The sequence below is a fragment of the Panthera uncia genome, chromosome B4 (assembly GCF_023721935.1).
Source record: "Panthera uncia isolate 11264 chromosome B4, Puncia_PCG_1.0, whole genome shotgun sequence".
Taxonomy (NCBI): Eukaryota; Metazoa; Chordata; class Mammalia; order Carnivora; family Felidae; genus Panthera; species Panthera uncia.
Window position 1 is genome coordinate 127,853,086 of NC_064809.1, and position 10,715 is coordinate 127,863,800.

Genomic DNA, 10,715 nt, shown 5'->3' on the forward strand with positions numbered 1-10,715 from the left:
GACTTTCTTCCATCCACCTGCTCCCACTAAAGCCAACCCCCATGTCACGGGCCCAGCCCCATGTGTGTTCCTCAGACCTCAGGCATGTCGGACTTTGGCAAGAGCATAGGACATTGATGCTTCACACAGCTCAGGGGTTTTCTTTAGGAATTAATATTACTTTTCGTAAGGACTGTTGAATTACCCAGGTAATAAGTAACCCCAACGAAGTAGCCTCTTAGCATCCTCCCCAGAACGCACAAGGCTTCAGCCGGTAGGGCCTACACGGGATCCCAGAGGACCTCCGTGGATCAATCCAGATTCCAGCAGCCTTCGGGGAAGAATCTAGTGCCCGCTGTATGCGGGGCACGTGGTCTCCTGAACTTGTCCCATCCGCGAGGGCGCGGCAAGCACCTTCCCAGGACCCTCTGCCCCCACTCCTTCTTCCCGCCAAAGGCCTGCCTCTTATAGCCAGCCTTCAGCCTTAGCTTCGCCCAGTTCTGCAACTGCCCTGATGGGGAATCGGGGGGAGGCAGGGGGGGAACGCAGGAGCTGGGGGGGGGGAGGAGCAGAGCCCCAAGCCGTCCCCCCCACCGCCCCCCAACCAGGCATCTAGTCCAATAGCCGCACACCTACAAGACAACCAGAACTTTCACGCTGGAAGGTTAACCTCCGGCTGTTCCTTCTCCGGTACCTTCTTATGCAGAGAGCGTCTGTCACCTCCCCTGCCTTGAGTCACTTCACAGGAGCTTCCTTCTACTACCTGAGCCCCCTGGAGTGATGTCAGGGTCCAGAAAAGGCTGGAAGCGAGGGAAAAGGCAAGCCACACAATGGGAAGAGATGTTTGCAGAGGGGACCCAGTTACAAGTCAGTGAGAGAAAAGGAGATGACCTAATAGAAAACCGGACAAGCCACTTGAACAAGCCACTTGAACAAGCATTTCTCGAGAGAGGAGCGCCACGCCCCACATGACTGCTTGTGTGACCTTCCACATCTTTTCCTATGCAATTATAGAGCTTAGTTGGATTTACACACACACACACACACGCACGCACGCACACACACAAATGGAATTCTACCATTTTCTATCGGGTTGTTGTTTCTCATATAACACAGAGGTTCTCAACCTTGGCACCACTGACATTTTGGGCAGGAGAATTCTTTGTTGTGGGGCTGTCTTCTGCACTGCAGGATGTTGGGTAGTGCCGCTGGCCTCTATCTGCTGGTGGCGTTCCTCCAGAAGTGTCTCCAGGCATTGCTAAGAGTCCCCGGGGAGGGGGACAGCTGCCAGATAAAATACAAGGCATCCAGTTAATATGCATCGGCTGAGACTTTAAAAAAAAAAAAATTGTTTCAACGTTTATTTATTTTTGAGAGACAGAGCACGAGGGGGGAGAGGCAGAGGGAGAGGGAGACACGGAATCCGAAGCAGGCTCCAGGCTCCGAGCTGTCGGCGCGGGGCTCGAACCCACGGACCGCGAGACCATGACCTGAGCCAAAGTCAGACGAAGTCAGCAGCTTAACCGACTGAGCCACCCAGGCGCCCCAAGAGACTTTTTTACTTTTAAAAAAAAAAAAAAAAAAAGGATTCACTGTTTACCTGAAATTCAAAGTTAACTGGGCGCCCTGCATTTTTCTTTGCTGAACCTGGCAACTTACCTCCGGGGCAGAATCATTGAGAACCGACAGCATCTCCCGCGGCTGGGTGTCTCTCAGGACACGAGGTCACCTCGTGGCCATTCTTTGCCATGGCTCTGCTGTATCCCGCCGCACACACGTGTCGCGCAGCACTCCCCGCCGACGGACACACGTTGCTTGCTGTCCGTCTGGGGGTTTCTGCCGCAAGGAGCTGAAACCTGTTCGGTCCCTCGCGGGCCACCAACACACCCCCAGTTCTGCGTGGCAAAGAGCAGGGAGCGACTGGGGTTCCCGGGTGCAGGAGCAGCCTCTTCTCTCGGGCTGCCACCTCCCCATCTCCCTGCGTGCGTCACCCCCAGGCCAGTCGTGTCCAAGGCCTCCCCAGAACCTCCGCTGATCTTTCCTGACGTTTCATTGGCGGGGACTGGTCACGTGCCGACCCCTGACCTATCACTGGCAGGGGCTGTGGTTCCCCCCCCCCCCACCAGACCAATCAGGAAGACCCATGGTGGTGGCGGGCGTGGAGGAGTCGTGGCTACGGTTGGAAAAGGACCGGTTGGACGACGAACACCACCGGGCTTGTTCCGAATTCGCCCTGTTGCAGCTCACGCTCCCATCCGCTCCTCGAGCATCAAGCAGACGGCTCTTCCAAGTCAGATCGTGGGGTCCCCCTCCCCCTAAATCCTTCAGCCCCTTCCGGGGCTGCTCCCTTATACCTACCAGCTCTCCTGCCTCTGCGGCTTCCTTGCCCCCCCCAACATAAGTCAGACCCCCTTCTCTGCCTCAGGGCCTTTGCACCTGCTGTTCCCTGTCCCTGGATCAGTGTCCTGGGCTCCCTCTCCCAAGTCAGGTCTCTGCTCGGACATCACCCTGGTGACGGGCCTCCCCTGAACACCCCATCTCCCCATCCTGGGATCTCCTTCCCCAGTGTAGCCAGAGGCCAAGCAAATAACTTCTGTACCTAAGTTTATCGACTGTCTCTTTCTGCTTGGATGTCAGCTCCTTGAGGGCAGGAGCCTCCAGGTCTTGGTAACTGTTGTGTCCTTGGGGCCTTCTGGGAGCAGTCCGTGGCAACCGGGAGTTCTCCACTCACCTGACTGAAGCAGGAGGGGACACACCTCTGTGTACCAGGTGAGTACAGGCTAGTCCCTTACCCGCAGCTGTGAAATGCAAACACTCAGAAAACCAAGCCCCTTTTCTTTACCTGTTTGGCTGCAAACGTGACCCGAATTGATAGGAGACTATTTCAAGTCTTGGTTTATCTTACTGTGAATATGAATGCAGCTCGCTGATGAAATGCTGTTTCTGGGGGGCTGTCTTGGGCTTTCCCCAAAAGCAGAGATAGGACTTGGGCGCAGGTGGTTTACTTAGAAGGCGAGGCCAGGAAGCAGGAGGCCGGGAGTGGGGAGAGTGAGGGGGATGGGGAAAAGCCAAACTAACGATCATTGTTGGGGTGACTGCAGCGGGCAATGGGGCGATGAGGGGAGAGATCGACCCCTCTGGGACCTCCTAAGAACTGAAGGCAGATGAGCACTTACCTACCTGCTCCTGGGCCCTATCAGCCGCAGGTGCCCGAGGGGCATTCACTCCCGGGAACCTCCCGGCCGCACCGGAAGGGGACCGTTGTCTCCTCTGAAATCAGAGGAGGCCGAAGACCGCAAGGAGCCTTCAGCACGAAGCACCCCCAGACCCCGTGAGAGAATGACACCGAATGTGCCACAGGCACCAAATGACCTTCTAGAAATCCGCAAAACACCTGGCCCCAAAGGCTTCAGGTTGCTGGGTTCAAAAGGACACGTGAAAAAGAGTCTCGTATGTACTTCTGAAGTGTTTTTTTTTTAATTTATTTAAAAATTTTAATTTTAAAATAAATTTTAATTTATTTTTAGTTTATTTATTCTTAAGAGGGAGAGAGAGAGAGAGAGAGAGAGAGAGCACAAGTTGGGGAGGGCAGAGAGAGAGGGAGACCCAGAATCCGAAGCAGGCTCCGGGCTCTGAGCTGTCAGCCCAGAGCCCGACGCGGGGCTCGAACTCACAAAGTGTCAGATCATGACCTGAGCCGAAGTCCGATGCTTAACCGGCTGAGCCGCCCAGGTGCCCCGGCACCTCTGAAGTTTTGACATGGCCCGGAGCCCTCTGAAATGGCTTTACACTTTACACTCCCTCTGACCAACTGTAAACACGGTGCATCTACACCTGCGCACAACACAGTACAGTAGTTCACTGTTAATGGTCATGGCAGACGTTCTCATGCATGCCCTGTACCAGGCGCTTGAACTTGAATTATTGAACTTGAATAACTTGAATTATTGAAATAAGTTCTCAAAATTTATTTCTCACAAAGACTCTACAGACTAGTTTGCTTTTTTCCAAACCATCTTCTTCTTCTTTTTTTTTTTTTCAGGGGAGGAAACGCGGGAAAAAGGCACACGGCGCAGAAGTTACATATTTGATTCAAGTTTCCATAGCTGGTCAATTCAGGGCAGGAGTCCAGTCCAGGCGGGATATTGACCACAGTGCTACACTGTCTCTAATGGTGCAGCCGCCTTTTAATTCTCGCCAATCTCACGAATGAAAAATGACAGTTCATCGTCATAGTGTGCATTTCTCTGGCCATTTTCTCAGTTAGAATTAGGCGTGGGTACAAATAACAGAGACGTAAGCCGGAAACATATTGCTCAAGTCAGACCTCGAGGCTGGCGGTCCAGAGCCGGCATGACGTCTCTACTCCACGGTGTCAGTCACGCAGCCTCCTCCTTTTGTTACTCTGCTGAGTGTGACCCCTGTTCCCAAGGCCTCACAAGTCCAGCATCGCTGCTGGAGCCCCAGCCATCACGTCCCGTCTTCCAGCCACCAGAAGAAACAAGAGATAAAGTAAAAGGGGATGAAGGCCACCTAGCAGCTGTCTTTTTAGGAAGGTTCCTTCTCACTGGCCGGAGGTTGGGCACACGGCCTCACCCAGATGGGAGGCTAGGGCGCGTCTTCATTCTAGATGACTGCGTGGCCAGCCCAGATTCACGTGTCCTGCTCCTATGGAAGAAGGCAAGGTGGGTGTTGCAGAACAGCTAGTGATCTCTGCCACACTGGGGGAGCGTCTTTCGCAGGTTTCTCGGCCACTTTCAGTTCATACCTAAGAATTCTTCTCAGTCCTCCCCTTTTTGCAATTCGGCCAGTGCATTTGCTCTCCCTGTCTTAGTTGGGGCTATGCTTCTTACGGGGGGCTCACTACTCACCAACGCAACCTGTAACAGCAGTGGTTGGCCCTGAGGATGTGTGTCAGAGTCAGGCGGGTGCAGCTCAGCACCAGACGCGTCTCAGACGCCCCACAAATGTGGGCTTCCCTTGCTCTAAGTCAGGGGTCACCCGCTGCTGGAACACATCACAACCTCCTGGAATGCTCCGAGCTCGGAGGCCCGGCCTCGCTGACCACAGTGGGTCCACCTCTCTCCTGGAGGGGTGACCGTAGGTTAGCAGCAGTCTCCCCAGGCGGGGTCCGGGCAGGACAGAAGAGCCTAGAGCCTGGGCCGGACGGGTAGCTGAGAGTCATCAACCTCTCCCAGCCTGGGCCCTGTGCTTCCTTCTACTCATGTGGCCCAGGGTCGGCCCCAGAAGCAGCCCTGCCACTCTGTGACCTGACACGGAGCCCGCATTGACCACTCCAGGGCTAGGAGTTACCCCTTGATGCGGTACAGCCGCAGGCGGCTCCAAACAACACGAAGCCCCTCCTCGAGCGGGTTCCGGCAAAAGAAACAACCATCTCACGGGAAGGCGGAGGGCAAGGCAGGCCCAGGGTGATCCTCGGCTCCGCCGTCTCTCCAAACGCAAGCTTTCTTCTCTTCCCGTTGGCCCTTCCCAGGGTGTCAGCTTAGCTCACAGACAGGGTCCTCGCGGCCACGAGGCTGCAGTGGTTCCAGGTATCGGGGTCCAGGTGGCTCCAACAGGGGCCCGAGAGGAGGACCGAGACCCTTCCCGAAGGCCCACCAACAGGTTTCCCCTCCCCGGTGGGGGGCGGCGCACATGGCCATCCCTAAGCCAATCACTGGCAAGGGAGGTGGGACCACGTGACTGCCACAGCCCAATCCGGGCCGGGGGCGGGGCCGCACGCAGCCCTGGGGGTGGAGGCGGTGGGGAGGGTTCTTCGCGGGACAGAGCGAGGTCTCGCAGGACAACCCCGGCGGAGGGAATGGCGGCAGTGCCGGGGTGACGAGCCTTCTCAGCCTGGCTCTGGGATCCTTTCGACACATGAGGGGCACAATCAGGTGCATGCCCACCAAGGTCCCTCCGGCGGCTGCGAGGGGCAGTGACTGGGGCTCGCAGAGGCAGGGAGGCTGGTTTGGGGGCCGCTGCAGTCCTGCGACGGGGCTTGGCCCAGCGGGGGGAATGGGGTACTGGAGGGGATCGTCTTTCCAGGTGACGTCTGTGGGACGCGCTGCAGCACCGGATGGAGGAGCGAGGGGATAGCACAGGAAAGACGGCCCAGGGCGTCGACGAGGGCAGCTGAGTGGTGCCACTTACACGGAAACGGGGGGTTTGGGGGTGGGGACCGCCGGGGGTGCCTGGGCCGGACGGGTAGCTGAGAGTTATCAACATATGGATGGTATTTGAAGCCCTGGGGCGCCCGGAGGGTGCATTCAGTGGAGAATCGATGAGCGGACCCTTTTGGTGCCTGCCTGCGTTTCTCCAGCTCTTTGCAGGGATCCAAGGGAGGAGCCCGAGGCCCGGATGAAGGCCCCCCCCTCCCCCGGAGAGGACCGTCTCCAGGAACGTCGAAGATAGTCTGTAGTTCTTCAGATTCTGTGTCTCCCTCTCTCTCTGCCCCTCCCCCGCTGCTGCTCTGTCTCTCTCTGTCTCAAAAATAAATAGTAACACTAAAAAAAATTTGTTTTCATTTTGTAATTAAAAAAAAAAAAAGAACTCTGTGTTATCTCGCGGGTATGCCGCAAAGATCTAATGACCTGATGCCCCCCTCGTGATGCTGTTGTGAGGCTTAAATAGTTAGCGTTGTGTGCAAACACAGTGCCAACACATAGTAGGCGCTCTGTCCCTAAGTGAGGTCCTCCAGGACGGGAGCCGTGGACGCTCACCTGCTCCCCCACCAGAGCAGCCTGGCCCAGTGACAGCTCAGGGACTAACTGTGGGAGTGGGTTGGCAACTGAACGGGGCACTGATGGGGAGACTTCCGGTCCAAAGCTGGAATGGTTCTTAGGCCAGAAGGGGTCGGACAAGGGGGGTACGCATGGACCAAAACTGGGGGCTGCCGGGAACTTCTGGGCATGAGCCCAATGAGCAGATTAAAGAAGGGGCTTAAGGAAAAGATCGCCATGAATCCTAAATGCAATCTGGATGTTCTCCGAGAGAGCGGGAGAAGAGTAGCGTTCCCCTTTCGTTGCTATTTGATGGCTGGCCTGTGCTTTCTAGAACGGCATTCACTCAGCAGAGACTGAGCCCCATGAGGCCCCACTAGATGCTAGGGTTATGTTTCGCCTTTGCTCCTCACCAAAAAAAACGTGAAGGCAGCTTTCGAGACGGTTAAGGGATGGCCCCATCCAGGCGCTTCGGTTCCCCACACCCGGCCCTCACCAGGGTGCCGCCCTCAGGGCCACTGTCCTTGCCCAGGCAGCTCTTGGCTCCCAAGGGACAAAGCTGTGTCTCCTTTATGCTTCTCCGTTTGCAGATGCCAGCCAGGACCCGTGCTCCACGAGGTGCACAGAGCAAGGCTCACGGGTTGACCCCTGGAGTAAGAAACTAGGTAAACCGTGGGCTGTGGGATTCTGCCGAGCAGCAGGAGAGGGACCACACCCCAAATGCAAACTGCCTTTCTGATCTCCCTAACCCTAACCCCACCCCTCCCTTGCTCAGAAGCCAGCTCCATCATCCCCCCTTCCCCCCAGGGGACAAAATCCAGCCCCCCCCAACCCCGGACCCAGGCTGGGCCATCTTTGCTTCCACGCCTGCCCTTCTTGGCACCTGCTGTTCCCTCCTCTGTGACTGAACTTCCACAAGCCCACCCGGCTCCTGCCCAGACACAAAAAAGCAAAACCGCTTCTGCATCCGACACCATTTATAGAGGCTTTTCCTCCAAACGGCGGGCCCGTCCCACACCACATGCTGCCCTGGGTGGGCTCCGGGAGCCCTGAGCCCAGGCCTGCCTCTGGTGCTCGCGAGGCCTGGGCAAGAGCTCAGAGGGAAACTCAGAGACCGTAATCTAAATATGTAACCGTTATAAATCAAGCTAACAAACTGTGAGGACATGCTCTCGCCTTGACGCAAATATACCCTCCTGATGACCTACAATAGAGTTGAATTTCAAATTCCTGGGGCTTTTGTACGTGGTAGCTCCGGGAGAGGGAACCCCCTTTCCCTGGTCCATAGCACACCCACCCCCTTCCCTTCTCACCCTCAGAACTACCCCACAACTTAAGGGATCTCGTATGATGCCCCCCCCAACCCACATGCCCAAGCTCAATCCACAAGCCCCAATGCGACAGCTTCCCTGCTTGGGGTGCCCACACGGGTGGCACAGTCCGCCCTTGGGAGGACAGAGCCTGGAAGCGGGTCTAGGGCCAACTGGGAAGATAATCTGGGATCGCAGGTATTTCGAGCAGGGTCTAGAAGTGGGGAGGGTGGGCGTGTACATATCGGCCCTGCAGACTTGTCGCCCACGGGGAGGAGCTGGGGGCTAGAGGGCCAGAGCAGGCCCTCTGATGTTCGCAGCCCAAGGCAGGGCCCCTCCTGACCTTGGACCCATCTGCCTCCTCCCTTCCCATCCCTGGGGCCCAAAATATCATTAAGACCTGACCTCCATCCTCCCAGGTCACACACGACCTCCATCCTCCCAGGTCACACACGCTGTGCTCCCTGTGGCCTGAGAAGGCTCTCCCCATCCCCTGCTTACTGGACTACACCCTTCCCATCTTTAAATGAAGGATCCGTAACAGAGAGCTCGGCAGTAACCAGGATTTTGCCAGCAAGAATCAGAATACAGGGTCTGATGGGGCTTGGGACGTCTTCACATTAAGTTCAAGACTCAGGACCGTCAAGGCCCTAGACCTCTTTCAAAACTGTCCTCCCTCCACCCTCCGTTGGCCTACAGGTTGGGAGGTCCCGCAGTGCCCTACCTTGGCCTTGGGCAGGTGAACCTTGACCTGAGGGGCCGTCTGGAAGATGCTGTCTAGAGGAACAAGCAAAGCTTGGGAGCAAACTGGGCCGGGGGGTGGGGGGGTGGGGGGGGTGGGGGGGGGGGCGGCGGGGGGGGGGGGGGGGGGGGGGTGGGGGGGTGGGCGGCGGGGGGGCAGGGGGTTCCATCCCCGCCCGCTCTGGGTGAGCTGTGCCAGCTCAGGGAAATTCCTATTTCAGATCCTGTTCCCCCAAACGTAAAACAGAGCTAAAGCACATACTTCGCACAGTTGCCATGGGAATTAAAGGCAACTGGGTCCGGGTGCGCGCTAGACGCCAGACGGGAGGGACGGGCCCGCCCCCCTGCAGGACACCTGCTGGCACTGTGGAGCCAGAAGCGACAAAGCACCTGCGTCAAGACCATCTTGAAGCGGACGGTCACAGGTGGTTTCGCTCTGCAGGTCACATACCCTTCAAAGAGCGGGGGGGGAAGGTAATGGGGCGGGGGGCGGGGTTCTGCTCCCGCCCCCCCCCCCCCCCCCCCCCCCCCCCCCCCCCCCCCACCGCCCTTGCCGCTTCAGCAAAGGAACCCTCAGCCCGTTAGCAGCTCCTGTGGGCATCTGCCCGGTAGCCTCACAGGTGCCCTGGGGGGAAGTCCATCTGGAAAGCACAGGCTCGAGCCTGGGCCCTCTGTACACCTGCTGGGTCTCTGCTGGTAAATCCTTCTGTTGAAATTAGCTCTAGACAATTCTGTTACCAAAGTTGACGCATCCACGGCGCTCGTGCCTAGGAGATGGGAGTATTGTTTGCCAAAGCAAGAGGGGGGAAGGGGCAGAGGGTGAGTTTTATGCCCTGGGCCGTTACAGATTCTGGTGGGTCTCGGGAGGTTGCCGGAAGGCCTGGGAGGCAAGAGTGTTGAGGTCAAGGACTTTTTGAGGCTACAACTTCCCACGTCCCCACCGCTGTCATTGCGTAAGCCCCTTCACACGTGATCTTGCTTAGTTATCAGCTTGGCAAGAACCACAAGGACCGGAGACGAGCTGTCAAGAGATGCGGGGAAGGGCTGTTTTAGCCCAGGATGGATTGGCGACAGGGCTTCCCATTGAGAGGGGAGCTGGGCAGGACTGGGTGCGGCGAACTTGGCACCGCGGAGAGGGGAGAAGAGAGAGCAGGCTGGGGCCCCGAGCCGAGGGAAGGAGGAGGGGCAGCCTCCAGCCCTGGGCGTCACCTAGAGATTGTACCCTGCCAATCAAGCCACAAAACTCTCCAGGCAGGAGTGAAGGGGGGGCAGATGGTCCTGAGTGGACCACCGCCAGGGGCTCGAGTGCCAGAGACCCTGCTGTCTGGGACCCATGTCAGGATGTCCTGGGACCCAAGACAAACATGAAGGAGAGACACTTCTAGAGCTCAGGGCCTGAGGAAAGACCCCACGGCTGAGTTCCAGCAGGCAAGGCTGGAGCAGGGCCAGGAACAGGGTCCAGGGGTAGACCCACAGGAGGAGGAGGAGGAGGAGGAGGAGGACACAATGCGGAAGCCCAGAACCTTCCCGTCCGCCTCCCGTCTGGCACCGGGTGTCCTTTCTTGCAGGTTAAAGGCCCTGTGGAGATGGCTCCTGGGGGCTGAGCATTCACCCATGTGGAAGACAGAAAATGCAGGAGTTGCCAAGCTACAGATTGGGACCTGCAATCCAGGACATAAGTGAGTTGGGGCCAAGAGAAAGTCCAGACCCAGCACTGGATTCTCCAACCTTATTATCTAAAACTTTGAGAAGGCCTCAGCTGCTGTGAAATTGCCTTCAGTACCCTACTGCCAAGAAGCAGACTTCCCGGGCTTTTCTGGAGGAAAAGATAGCTATGTTCCATTCTTATAAATGACGCAGAAGGAGGGCTCAGGCAGGGCGAGGGGGAAGGCAGCTGTGGGGGTGAGGGGGGTAGTTGGCCCTGAGCCTGAGCTGGGCAGGGGACCCTGGGGCCACCCCAGCT

The 10,715-nt window shown here is 57.3% G+C and overlaps 1 long non-coding RNA gene across 1 annotated transcript; it reads right to left on the reverse strand.

Annotated features, from left to right (window-relative positions):
• Positions 1 to 1,047: 1,047 nt before the first annotated feature.
• Positions 1,048 to 2,078, reverse strand: LOC125919581 (uncharacterized). The gene is made up of 2 exons (XR_007456836.1): positions 1,639 to 2,078; positions 1,048 to 1,263 (listed from the first exon to the last, which is right to left on the reverse strand). It is a non-coding gene; the product is annotated as an uncharacterized LOC125919581 (long non-coding RNA).
• Between the last annotated feature and the right edge of the window lie 8,637 nt (positions 2,079 to 10,715).